Genomic DNA, 14,107 nt, shown 5'->3' on the forward strand with positions numbered 1-14,107 from the left:
TACCGGCTGCCAACTAGATATCGAGCCATTGATCACTACCCATTGAGCCCAACAATCTAGCCAGCTTACTATCCATCTTATAGTCCATTCATCCAATCCATACTTTTTTAACTTGCTGGCAAGAATACTGTGGGAGGCCGTATCAAAAGCTTTGCTAAAGTCAAGATAGATCATGTCCACTGCTTTCCCCATATCCACAGATCCAATTATCTCATCATAGAAGGCAATCAGGTTGGTCAGGCATGATTTGCCCTTTGTGAACCCATGTTGACTGTTTCTGATCACCTTCCTTTCCTCCAAGTGTTTCAAAATGGTTTCCTTGAGGATCTGGTCCATGATTTTTTTCCAGGAACTGAGATGAGGCTGACCGGTCTGTATTTCCCCAGGTTCTCCTTCTTCCCTTTTTTAAAGATGGGCACTATGTTTGCCTTTTTCCAATCATCCAGGACCTCCCCCAATCGCCAGGAGTTTTCAAAGATAATGGCCAATGGCTCTGCAATTACATCAGCCAATTCCCTCAATACCCTCGGCTGCATAATATCTGGACTCATGGACTTGTGCATGTTCAGCTTTTCTAAATAGTCCTTAACCTGTTCTTTCACCACTGAGGGCTGCTCACCTCCTCCCCATACTGTGTTGCCCAGTGCAGCAGTCTGGGCGCTGACCTTGCCTGTGAAGACCGAGGCAAAAAAAGCATTGAGTACTTCAGCTTTTTCCACGTCACTTGTGACTAGGTTGCCTACCCATTCATTAAGGGTCCCACACTTTTCCTGACCTTTTTCTTGTTGCTAACATACCTGTAGAAACCCTTCTTGTTACCTTTCACATCCCTTGCTAGCTGCAACTCCAGTTGTGTTTTGGCATTCCTGATTACACCCCTGCATGCTCAAGCAATATTTTTATACTCCTCCCTTTAGTCATCTGACCAAGTCATGGAAAGTCTGAGACACAAGTTTCTCTTCCCTTATTTCTGCTATAACAGAGTAATATCTTGCCAGACAATCCTAAAAATATACACTATAAGATGAAGGTTAAGTGGCAGTAGCAACTCCTTCCCTATTTGTACTGATTTCCTGGTCTGGAGTAGGATATATGGAACTCAATCTATTTCTGGAGGCAAGAGGTTTTTAGCAACTGTAAATGCTTCCAAATGCTAGAGATGAAAAGTAAAAGTGACCAATAGGTAAATTACAATTCCTCCTTCACCAATTTACTTCAGTAGCCTTTGAAAGTTGGTCAGGGATTTATTTCACTGAAGCAGATTAATGTCAAGTCTTGCAAAAAGAAAACTATTTCGGTTCTGCATTGAATATATTGACCTAGAAATATCTTTCACTCCTGATCCATCACTAAAACCCTAATTCCACTGCCACCTCCTTTGTTTCCGACTCTGAAGTCTCTCTCCTACTTTCTTATTCTAAAGTCTAAACTCTGTCTGCCCCCTTGACCTCATTCCTTCTCACTTCCCTCTGTCCCTAGTTCCCCCTTTAATACTACCCTTTAACTGATCTCTCCTCTGCTTTATTTTGTGATCCCTGCACCAAGATAAAACTAAAATATTCTGCAAACTAACATGACCCTCTAACTGCTGCCCTATTTCCTCTCTCACCTTTCCAAAATTCTTAACTGTGTAGTGTATGCATTTTATTTATTTATTTATTTATTTATTTATGTTTAAAGTTTTGCTGTCTTGATTTCCTGTCCACCCACTCTTTGGGTGATCTCTTCCAATCTGTCTAAGGGTTTCCATTGCCTCCACTCCACTGAAACTGCCATGAACAAGGTCACCAATTTTACTGACTTCTAGCTAACTCTAAGGGACCTATCTAGTCTCATCCTCCTGTATCTGTCTGCCACCTTTGACACTTAATCACAGTGTGACACCTTTTCTTGTTTTTTCTCAGGCCCTACTGACTCTTCCTTCATGGCTTCCCCATTCTCAGAGTCCGGTCATTCCTCTACCCTGTTCAGTTGCTTCAGCTACCATCTTTACCAGGGTAACTCCTAATTCTTCTCTTTAAAACACCCAACCCTTTCTTGAATCTCTAGCTGCCCCTCTGACATCTCTTCTTGGTGTCAGCTGCCATCTCCAAAATTATTTCCATTGACCTCTCCAATATCTATCTTGTCTGTGTCATTTGACTTTTTCTTTACCCTTGTCCGTAAGCTACTCTTATCTCACTTTGATTACCAAAAAAAAAAGAACAGGAGTACTTGTGGCACCTTAGAGACTAACAAATTTATTAGAGCATAAGCTTTCGTGGACTACAGCCCACTTACCATCTGTCTGACCTCCCTGCTTCTCATCTCTTCCCATTGCATCATCAGCCATCTGCCTCTCCCACTGCTCTGACCATGTCACCCTCCTCTTTGAATTCCTCCATTCACTCACTGTCTCTTATCACATCAATTTCAGCCCATTCCAGCTCACCTAGAGGCTTCTATGTAATACTTTCTTCACCTGCGTCTCTGCTGTCATTTCATTCTCTTTTCCGCTTCCTTGCTATGCTCATCTTAATCTCTACATTTTACTCCTCCCTTTGAGACCTCTTCCCTATTCTCAACTTCACACTCTTTACCATGCTGCCCCCTTCTCCTGGGCTCTAGTTTTATTTACATAACAAGTGCCAACAGTGTGCTAGGCACTTGTTTACCAGTCCTAAATAACGCACTTCTTTGTCTTGTTTTTGACTTGCTAGTCCCGTACAGCAAAGTCTGTGAGGAGTTTCTAGTATCATCAGAGAGTGCATGCACACAAACCCAGGTCAGTAACGGTGATCTGAATATGAGAAAATAAATGGATTTGTACCCTTTTTAGTTTCTTTGATGTATAAGGAAGGCCTGAGAGGCTGTTTTTCTGCCCCACTCCCACCCAAAAAAGTCACAAATGTCAAATCATATTTTCCCATTTCTTGCTGGAAGTCTTGAATGACTCAGCAGTGCCTATGCAAAGCTCTCAGCTGTTAATTGAAGGAGTGTGGTTGCTAAATCTAGGGTAAAAAGAAACCCTCATTCCGGGGGGTGGGGGGAGACTTTCATGGCTAGTTCATAAAGAATCCATAGAAAGGCACAAACCCATTTTTTTCCATTCTTGATTGCTGTCATTAAGTCTCTGTTTGTATAATGGAAATAATTCAGGAATTTATGGGGCAGATAAGAAGAAAGAATAATGCTGGAGGTCAGTCTCTGAAAGAACAGGTTCCAGGGCTATCATTACATTGTTAATCTGAATCAATATTCTGGCTCATAACAATGACCTTGAAACAATCCATTGCATGGCTCCTTGTTTGCTTCTGATGGATTTATATAGGGTTGTTTTTTAATCTGGGGAAACTGCTATGGAATTATTTGGTATTTGTGCTGTGAAAACTTCAATACACAGAACACATTTATTATTATTTAATTTGTAACCCTTCTGCCAGCTGGAGTCGGCAGCAAGTAGGGCTGGATTCAATATCTAGGGGTTCCTTTTCAACATACAACACAGAACCGGCTCGAGCCCACACTCAGTAATCTGGCACAATTACACACCACCCATTGGGTGCCTCTAAGAGGCAATACTTCCCCTCTCACGAGCACAGAGTCTGAGTGTAGAATAGAAAATGTTAATAAAAACAAGGGAAGTAACCTGGCATTAACTTGGGAAAATGCCGCAAGAAGGATTCATAAGCATAAAACTGTGAGCAAAACACCCAACCCAGAGTATGTTGGACAGTGTCCTTTTGCCTCAGGTTTTTAAGTCCAACAACCAAAAGCTCCTTTAATGTGCCCCTCCCTTCTCTCTCCACTATACAGTTGTTGTCCATGGTCAGTGAAGACCCAGAGGTCAGAAGTGCATCTGTGTGAGTTCACCTCCCAACCTGGGCAGGGGTGGAGGGTAGGCACCTTGCTTGCTTCACTGTCCAGGCACTCGCTCTGACATCAGCTGCTCTGCCAGCTGCTCGCCACACCGCATGCTCTGGAATGTCTTAACCATGTAACACAGCTGTCAGTGATTTCCACTGTTAATGGGGAAACCTCACTGCTAGTGCAGACTGGGCAGCTTCTTGCATCAGAGACACTGCCCAAAGCAAGTCTAATGCTTAGACCTGGTTATCATTGTCTTCAGCTCTACTGGTCTGCACCAAAAGACTCAATTGAGTCTTAATCCACTCTGTTATTACACAGTGGAGAGAGGAAGAGTCAAATGGTGTCTAGGATCCTTAGGCAGAGCCCACACCACCAAATACTTGTCCTCACTCCACTTGTCTCTCAACTCCACTGTTCTTTGGCACTCTTGTGGCCTGTCTAGCGAGTGCAGATTAGTTGAGGGTGAGTCCCTCAATCAGGGTATGCCAAGCAATGTTCTGATGCCCTTAGTTCACACAACAAGGATAACAACCCTTTATTATAAGGGTTTTACAAGATAACAAGCCTTGTGGATGGGGGGAAGTGATAAAGGTGGCATATCTTGAATTTAGTAAGCCTTTTTATACTGTATCTCATAAACAAAGTAGGGAAATACAACCTAGATCGAGCAACTATAAGGTGGGTGCAGAACTGATTAGAAAACCATTTCCAGAGAGTAGTTATCAGTGGCTCACGGTCAAGCTGGAAGCACATATTGAGTGGGATCCTGCAGGGATCAGTTCTGGGTCCAGTTCTGTTCAATACCTTCGTCAATGATTTAGATAATGGCAGAGAGTACACTTATAACGTTTGCGGATGATACCAAGGTGAGAGGGGTTGTAAGTGCTTTGGTGGATAGGATTAAAATTCAAAATGCTCTGGACAAACTGGAGAAATGGTCTGAAGTAAATAGAATGAAATTCAATAAGGACAAATGCAAAGTACTCCACTTAGGAAGGAACAATCAGTTGCACACATACAAAATGGGAAATGACTGTCTAGGAAGGAGTACTACGGAAAGGGATCTGGGACTCCTAGTGGATCACAAGCTAAATATGAGTCAACAGTGTAACACTGTTACAAAAAAAGCAAACATCATTCTGGGATGTATTACCCGGAGTGTTGTAAGCAAGACACGAGAAGTAATTCTTCCGCTCTACTCTGTGCAGATTAGGCCTCAACTGGAGTATTGTGTCCAGTTCTGGGCGCCACATTTCAGGAAAGATGTGGACAAACTGGAGAAAATCCAGAGAAGAGCAACAAAAATGATTAAAGGTCTAGAAAACATGACCTATGAGGGAAGACTGAAAAAATTGTGTTTGTTTAGTCTGCAGAAGAGAAGACTGAGGGGGAAGATAACAGTTTTCAACTACATCAAAGGTTGTTACCAGGAGGAGGGAGAAAAATTGTTCTCCTTAGCCTCTGAGGATAGGACAAGAAACAATGGGCTTAACTTGCAGCAAGGTCCGTTTAGGTTGGACATTAGGAAAAACTTCCTAACTGTCAGCGGGGTTAAGCACTGGAATAAATTGCCTAGGGAGGTTGTGGAATCTCCATTGTTGGAGATTTTTAAGAGCAGGTTAGACAAACACCTGTCAGGGATGGTCTAGTTAATACTTAGCCCTGCCATGAGTGCAGGGGACTGGACTAGGTGACCTCTGGAGGTCCTTTCCATTCCTAGAATTCTATGATTAGCCTTGCTCCCAATAACAAGGTGAGTTGTAATCCAACACCAGTGAAAAATGATCATTTGAGCAAAACATTGCCGTCATGCTGCGTTCCTAGGCAGAATGGACATAGCTATGCAAACAAGGTGGGTTCATGAAGTCTTCTTCCTCAGCTCATCACTAAATACCAGGGGAGAGCTCAAGTGCCGACCCTGCTTACAAATTGATTGATTGTATTATCGTAGGGCCTAATTGCCCTAGTCATGGGCTGGGACCTCATTGTGCTAGGTGCTGTAAATACACATAATAAAAATACAGTTTCTACCCCAAGAGTTTACAGTCCAAGCGTAAGGCAAGAGGCAGCAAATTGATGCAGACTGATAGAGTACAAGGTAGTGAGCTCAACACACCAGCAGCCTAAGGTCTTAGTTGGTATTTTCTGCAGAATTTTAGATTGTTTAACACCATTACTAGCCCTTCTGTCTGTGAATAAATCCTTCTCAATGTGGAACTGATGTAGGGCTGCCTTGTAGGGTCTGCAAACAGCTAGCTGCCTTCATCTCAGTTGGATGTTAAATTTTGAGGCTGAATGACAAATAAAATGTCAACATTACTAAATTATCAGCATACCTAGAAACCTTTAGATGATACACTTTATCCAGTTGGTTTTATTTGAAATTAAATATCATTAAATAAAGTTGGGAAATTTTAAAGATGCAAATCCTTGAAGGGCTATCAAATATTTGATTTTTATTTAAGAACTGACATTGAAAAAAGGGATTTTTTTTCTACTTCAGCAAAATGTATTGGACCAAATGTATTCCTGGTTAACTTATTGACTTAAGTGGAGTTGTTACAGAAGTTATATATTTGACCCCGTATTTCTAGCTGGCTAACTACAATGTCACGTTCAGGAATGGGATGCTGAAATAGACTGTCGATCCTGCATACAATATGTCAGCTAAACTGTGCTGCTATGCTTATTAGAATTGATAAACTAAGTATTGCCTCATAGATGTAATGTGAATATGCATCAACTGCTTGACAATTGCATAATCAAACTTCCCTTTTTTTGAAATTCAAACATTAGTATGTCAGATAAAAGCCCTTTCAAATACACAGGTGTAGCTCAAAATGTGATATCCAGTGGACTAATAGGTTTACATTAGACAGTTGGCTACATTAGGAAATGTATATTCCTCTAACTTTCCTATTGTAAGATTGTTGCTTTTGTCTGAATATGTTGACTACAGTGTGCATTTAGTAGATCTCTGTAAATCTCTTAATTGAGTAACAAGTATAACTTCTAATAAATTACTGTTCCCAGGGGAACCTGTAGGTTTTAAATAGGTATATCTTTCAAAAAATATGAATCACTATTTTTGGAATATACCTATATATTAAACTGAACATTTTAAAATACTTCTTATAAAAGTCTTTCACAGCATTAATGAAGTACACCAGTAAATCGGTAATCTGATTTTCTTTAGAAATAACATATAATTATTTTTGTTTAATTAAATGTCTATAATATTACCAAAAGGAATAATAATACTCTAGTCCCTTTAACCAGTTTTAATCAATTGAGATTATCTTTTATTTAAATCAAAGGCATCTTGTAGCTCTTCTGTGGGTATTGGATCAAAACTTCATTATGCAGTATATGAACATGAGAAAAGGTTCTTAAATCCTGTAGAGCACCATCCATCTGATCAGTATTAAAAGGCTTAGTTCAGTCACATGAAAGCATGCACTGCAAATGCTCCACCACGGTTGTCTTACCACCAAATGGTAATTAGACCTTTCCTCTTGCACAGGAGCACAAACTGATTTGCTTTGTTTGTTTGTGGCTTTAAAATTTTCACTAGTTCACATAATAGTTAGGATTAGGAATTTATTAAGGGATAAAGACTGCTTTGCATCTCAATATTGCTTTCAGTCAGCAATGGCACAACCATTTCTGAACATATTATATCTACAAGCATGGCTTTTCTTGTTCCAAATCTGATTTCCCTCCTCCATACTACAGGTTCTTGTTTCCAAAATTAATGACATGTTCTTTTATGTCCTGATGGGCTGCAGAGTCTCAAGATAAAACAATTTGTAATGTGATACGCTCTTGTAACTAGGTTATTTTTAAATTATCTTTTTTATATTAAGGCCACCAAGTCAACCTAGTTCAGGTTTTGCTGTAAACATGGTCTAGAAGGTGATCTGATTCTTTACATATACCATTTAAAAAAATCCCCCATTTCTCAGTAAAATTTATTTCCAAAATCTAGAACATTTTGACACACAAAAATTACTAAAGACTATTAGTTTTTCAGTAAGATATGCTTTAATCACAAGATGCAATGTGGTAGAATCAAACTTGGTTAGTAACACAAAGGAAATAATGACACTAAATATTAATTAATGCAAAGGTAAAGTTGAAAGTCTGAACAAAATTAGAATTGGGAAACAGTTAAAATACAGGTAAGTTTATGGTTGTTGTTTTTTTTGGGGGGGGATGAAAAGTGACTTAAAAGAAATGGCATTTTAGGGTTGCATGTTTAATGATACATTACACATACAGAACCATAATTTTAAATGCAGAATGTTGCTTGGGTTACTTGAGTTTTCATAATAGATATTCTCCAATATTTATTTTTGAAGGCAAAGATACCATTATATTGTAGAATAAAAAATGGTTTTATTTAGCATTTTTAAGCTTCCATAGTAATGAAATAGATACTAATAGTGTGATTGTTTAGGCAAAGCACAGTAGCTGTTGTGTGTTCAACAATAGCTCATGCAAACCGTTGGACACTAGGATCTGCTTTTTGGAATACAGATAACTAGCAAACTGATTTTATTCCTCCTTTTTCTTAAATGACTTGGAATCTTTAATTTGCAGAATGAAGGGATTTTAATTTACAGTGCAGATCACCACAATATTAATACATTAAGACCAGAAGAGACTATTAGGATCATCTAGTCTGACTATCTGCATAAGACAAGCCCATATAATTTCATCCAGTAATTTCTGCAGCTTTTGATTGAGCTACACATGTCGTATCTGTTGTAATTCATGGAGGCGGTTTGTGGTGAAACGATGCAAAATAAAATTTCAGCAACATTTAGAGTGGTGTTTACAAAAGCTGAAGTACAATTAAACCAAACCACATTTCAAACCTGCTTATCAAAAGGATGCTTGTTTACCGTTTCTAAGTATGTGAAGCAATAATAGGGAGTCACGAATGTCATGCATATCCATAAGATCAGTATTCTAAATGAGTGACTTGCCAAGAGATCTGAGCAAATTAAAGTTGTGGTAGGGAATGGTCCAGGAGGTATTTGCGCTCAGAAAATCTTATTACATGCCATTTGGTGCCATCCTAGTGGACTCAAAATGTTCTTTACAAGGCAGAGAGAGTCAGCAAAGGCTTAGCAGAATCTGGAGACTGGCTAATTACATTAGAGTTGGGGAAACACAAATACTGCAAAGCGGGGGTTCTCAAATCTTTTTATAGTTTGCATATTTTAACATATAGATGGGGCAATGAGACATTCAATCAGAACATCATGTGGCAAATACAGCAATTGCTTACACAAAAATTAATATTAGGAAAGAAACTGGACTTTAGCAGCTGGGGTTAGGAGAGCCAGCACTGTGTGACCAGCCAGTTTATCAGAAAGTGCTTCATTGGCTACCAGACAGGGCCGGCTCCAGGCACCAGCAAAGGAAGCAGGTGCTTGGGGCAGCCAATGGAAAGGGGCGGCACATCCAGGTCTTCAGGGGCAATTCGGCGGCGGGTCCTTCAGTCCCTCTCGGAGTGAAGGACCCGCCGCCAAATTGTCGCTGAAGAATGAAGCGGCACGGTAGAGCTGCTGCTGAAGTGCCGCCGATCGCGGCTCTATTTCCCTCCTCCCCCCGCTTCGCCGCTTGGGGCGGCAAAAAAGCTGGAGCTGGCCATGCTACCAGAGGCCCATCATCTGCAGCTTGAGAACAACTAATGCAGCATGCTGTAAGAAACTTATCAAAAGAATCTACACAGATCCAGAAGCTCTTGTTGACAGTGACTATTACTTTTCTAGCCTTGGAAGGCCTGCAGTTAACTGAAATACAACATTGTCTTTACCGAGCAGAGCTGCTTATCTTTGTATATCATAGCAGATATTTTTGTTTTGAAGAAGAAAGTGGAGGGGGGCCTTGATCTCAGGCTGCCTAAATGTACAGTAGTTTGTGATGAGGCGCAGCAATGGCTTCCTATAATGAAGTGCTACAGGAAATTGCTGACTTTATCCCAATTTGTATTATATCTGTTTTGCAAAGAGTTATGGCTGTTTGAGCTGCTTTCGTACAGTTTATCCCATATGAACTTTATTGAGTTCAGCAAAACATTCTCTTGGTATCTTTCTCATAGCCTTGGCTAACAGAGCCTGAGAACAAGCAGTGTGAGAGAAGCTAATCTTTGAGAAGCATAACAGAAACTTGTTTTCACATGGCTGAATGGGTCAGGGAATTGCCCTAGGTAAAACTGAAAGTAATGTGTCTGTGAGGTGGAAGGAAGCCTCAAAACAATTCTTCCCATTCACACTCAGCTTTCACAGGCTTGTTTCTGGAGATGCATCTGCAAATCTTTGCTGCAAGAGGTGTCTTCAGACAGGAAGTGCTATAAGCCTTCATTTAGGGACGTGATAAAGATACAAGAAAATGCTTTCCATGTGGAAACCAAATGCTCGGGTTTAGAAATGGTCAGGATCAAGTTACTTTTATTTCTCCTCTAAGTGAAAACAAAGATAGGCCCCAGTCCTGCAAGGAGCTCTGGGTGGGCAAATCCCTGCATCTGTGTGGTGCCCCATTGACTCCAGTCACATTTTCTGCCTGCGTGGGGCAGAATTGGGGCCTTAAAGATTATTCTGTCTAGAATGAACTCTTATCTACACTCAACAACTACAGTTTGGGGAGACTTGATTACTAGGGCCACCCTGCCAACTCCTGATGTGTTTAAAACATGGTTTATTCTTGCAGCATAGATGGAACTGGACTGTGTTTAAAAAATGTTGAACGGTTCTACTAAAGTCTAACACTTAAGGTTACCATTCGTCCAGGTTTTCCTGGACATTGCCTCTTTTTTGAGACTCCATCCTCTGTCCTGGTGGGATTTTTCAGATGTCCGGATTTTTTTCAGAGCAGACGCTGCAGCTCAGAAAGAGCCCTGATTGGTCCCCTTCCTGACTGGTTCCTCCTCTGCATTGGCAACTGATTGGTCCATTCTCTCTTCCCTCGTCACCACCACAACAGCTGCCAGATCCTGTCCACCCATGCCCTGGAGTCCTGCAGGGAGGCGCTGATTGACAGCTGTTACTGCATCCTGGGCTTGCACCAGCTGCCCTACCATCACGACAGAGAGTGACACTGCCCCCCCCCTCCAGTGAGTACCCCTGCTGCAGGTAACCCCTCCAGCTCCCCGAACTGTACTCCTCCTTCAGCTCCCACTCCCAACCCCACAGCGTCCTCTTTTTTGAACTTGAAATATGGTAACCCTAGACATTGTTAAAACATGGTACCATCTCACCTATACTTTACCACCAAATCACACTTGAACATCAAATCATATTTGAACAATGTAGGAGACTACCCTGTTGTAACTCAATCCCTAAGCAGAGTAGTTTTTGAATTGTAGACTAGACCTTAATTCAGCTGCTGCTTTAACTCACTAGGACAGCATGTGCACAGAGTACCACAGAAACCAGGGAACGTTGCTGCAGAATTTAGGTCAAACTTGCTATGGTGTATGGAAGTCTTTTACCGTGTCTTAATGAATAACTAATGGTAGACAATTCCACCCAAGATTTCAATGTTACTAATTAAATTAAGCTTTAAAACCAGATAGGTATTATACTCATTTTAGAGATGGCTAAATTAAAATACTGTATGTAGAAGCTAAACGACTTGCCTAAGGTCACAGAGTGAGTCCTTGGCAGAGCTGGGAATATAAGGAATCTTGACTTTCAGTTCTTTGTTCTATCTTCCAGACAACATTGTCGAGGAAGCTAATATCCTGTTACGTTTGGATCAATAAATGATGCATAATATATGTTTAGGCACTACAGTAATACAAATAATTTAATGTCCAAGAAATACCTTTATAAGGAACCTGGAATCTTCTTGCTCTCAATTTTCACATAGTTGGTGCTTTACAAATAATAAATTCGCTGGTCCAAAAAAAGCTATCCTCTGCCTTGTCTATTTTTCCTCAGGGAATAATGAAGTTACAAACTCCGCCTCCCCTCCATCCTAATGGCAGCCTTTCTTTCTTTCTTTCTTTCTTTCTTTCTTTCTTTTTCTTTTCTTTCGCTCATTCCAACAGCACTGCAAGTGATAGAGAATTAATTATCTCCTCCTGCTCTCACTCCAAAAAGGTTACATAATTAGTAGGAGCAGAAATAGTCTTAAGCATGATTCTTAAATACCTTTTAAGATACAGAAGGCAAATGGAGCTTTCTGCCAAGCTGTCAATAGTTAGTAAATGTCTGATAGCTTATTGCTTCTGGCTATTCTGCATAAACAGTAAATGCACAGATGTCAGTAACGTCTACTAAATTTATAGAGCTAACTTATTTCTTTTCCAGGTATTTTTACTGATTTATTGATACATAGGAGAATGGCCTTGTGACTAAAGCAGAGGACAAGGAATTGAAAAAACTAAGTTCTATTCCCTGCTCTACCTTGCACTTCCTGTGTAACCCTTGGGTAAGTCACAATCTGCAAAATGGGAATAAAATGATGTCGTGAGGCTTAATTAATGTTTGTAAAATGGTGCAAGATCCTCCAATCTTGCACTTCCATAGTGCCTTTCCTATGTCTCTGATCCTTGCATGCATTATATAGGTCTGCTCACAAGGATCGACTGGCAGCACTAGGGGTTCTATTGTAAAAGAAATGCAGTATGACACAGTATTATGTAAACAAAGTGTTTCTCTAGCAGATTACTGTCCCAATCACAAGAGTATTCATCACAGAGTACACGTAAACATCAGGTTGGTAATCCGATACAAGACTATTTTTTCCTCCAATCCATATAATACCCTTTCTATGATGATGCACTAACGCCTCACAGGAAATTCTGTACATGTAGTGAACTGGGTACTGGTAGTATGGCAAAAAGTTATTTGCTCAACAATAACTCTTATATAGTTATGGGTAATTATCATAGATGCTGACTCCGTGGGTGTTCTGGGGCTGGAGAACCCCTGGAAAAATAATAGCGGGTGCTCGGCACCAACCAGCCACTCACCGATCAGCTGTTTGGCAGGCCCTGCTGATCAGTTTGATGCTATGGTCAAAAGAGCCAATGCAGTCCTGGGAAGTATAAACCAGGAAATCTCAAGTAGGGATAGAGAAGTTATTTTGTCTCTGTATTTTGCACTGGTGCAACTGCTGCTGGATTACTGTGTCCAGTTCTGGTTCCCACAATTCAAGAAGGATGTTGATAAATTGGAAGGGGGTTCAGAGAGAAGCCAAGAGAATGATAAAGGATTAGAAAACATGTCCTAACGTGGTAGACTCAAGGATCTCAATCTACTTAGCTTAGCAAAGAGAATGTTAGGGGTGACTTGATTACAACCTGTAAGTATGTATGTGGGGAACCAATATTTGATAATGGGCTCTTCAGTCTAGCAGAGAGAGAATCCAGTGGCTTGAAGCTGAAGCTAGACAAATTCAGACTAGAAATAAATTTTTAACAGAGTTATTAATCATTGGAACAGTTTACCCAGGGTCGCTGTGGATTCTCCATCACTGACCATTTTAAAATCAAGATTTGATGTTTTTCTAGAGGATCTGCTCTAGGAATGATTTTGGGAGTTCTATGGCATGTGTTATACAGGGAGTCAGACTAGATAATCCCAATGGTCTCTTCTGGCCTTGAAATCTATGAACCATGATACAATGCTCCAAACAGCGGACTATCCTGTTTTTGTTTTTATTGTGGCTGTACCATCTATCTCTGGAGTAGAAATGTTTTCTATATCTAACAAACTCATGCATCCAAGCCATTCTCTTCCTCCAGCAGGATTGAAGCTCTAACACTGCAACAGCAAAATCCCTAAGACAGTGGTCCCCAAACTTTTTATGTTGTGCCCCCCCAACCCATTATGGAATCTGTGTGCACCCGCGTGGGATCCAGCGTCTGGAGCCGGGGACCCAGGATCGGGGCCATGAGTGGAGCTGCACTGTGGTCAGAGCCAGGGGCTGAGGCTGGGACCGGAGCTTGGGGCAGAATGGGGCTATGTGACGTTCCTTCCCTGCCCCCTGTGGGGGTTGGCCTGGACCCCACTGTGTCCTCCACACCCCCCTATAGGGACACACCTCACAGTTTGAGGACCACTGCCCTAAGGTCTACACCATGTGTATGCAATGAAGTCGAAGAGGGGCTAACCTTTTGGTGGGGCTCTGTAGTGTTTACATTGCTAAGAATTGTCACAGCATTTTGGTATTTAAAGTATTAAGTGTGCATAGCATCTACTCAGAATTGTCTGTTAGCATTGTGATCGATAATGGCACA

At 40.9% G+C, this 14,107-nt stretch overlaps 1 protein-coding gene across 11 annotated transcripts in view; it reads left to right on the forward strand.

Moving 5' to 3' along the window:
- Positions 1–14,107, forward strand: part of STN1 (STN1 subunit of CST complex) — an 83,386-nt gene that overhangs the window by 4,662 nt on the left and 64,617 nt on the right. For 4 of the 11 annotated variants that reach the window (XM_042855205.2, XM_042855207.2, XM_024100488.3 and 1 more), the window contains exons 2-3: positions 10,735–10,972; positions 12,174–12,294. The exons of 1 other annotated variant lie outside the window; for it this stretch is intronic. The gene's annotated coding sequence lies outside the window, so the exon portion shown is untranslated. Of the gene's footprint in view, positions 1–2,699; positions 2,765–3,795; positions 3,843–10,710; positions 10,992–12,173; positions 12,295–14,107 lie in introns of all 11 variants that reach the window. 6 more of the 11 variants (XM_065552562.1, XM_042855202.2, XM_024100489.3 and 3 more) reach the window with 6 other exon arrangements.

This window comes from Chrysemys picta, chromosome 7 (genome assembly GCF_011386835.1).
Source record: "Chrysemys picta bellii isolate R12L10 chromosome 7, ASM1138683v2, whole genome shotgun sequence".
NCBI lineage: Eukaryota > Metazoa > Chordata > Testudines > Emydidae > Chrysemys > Chrysemys picta.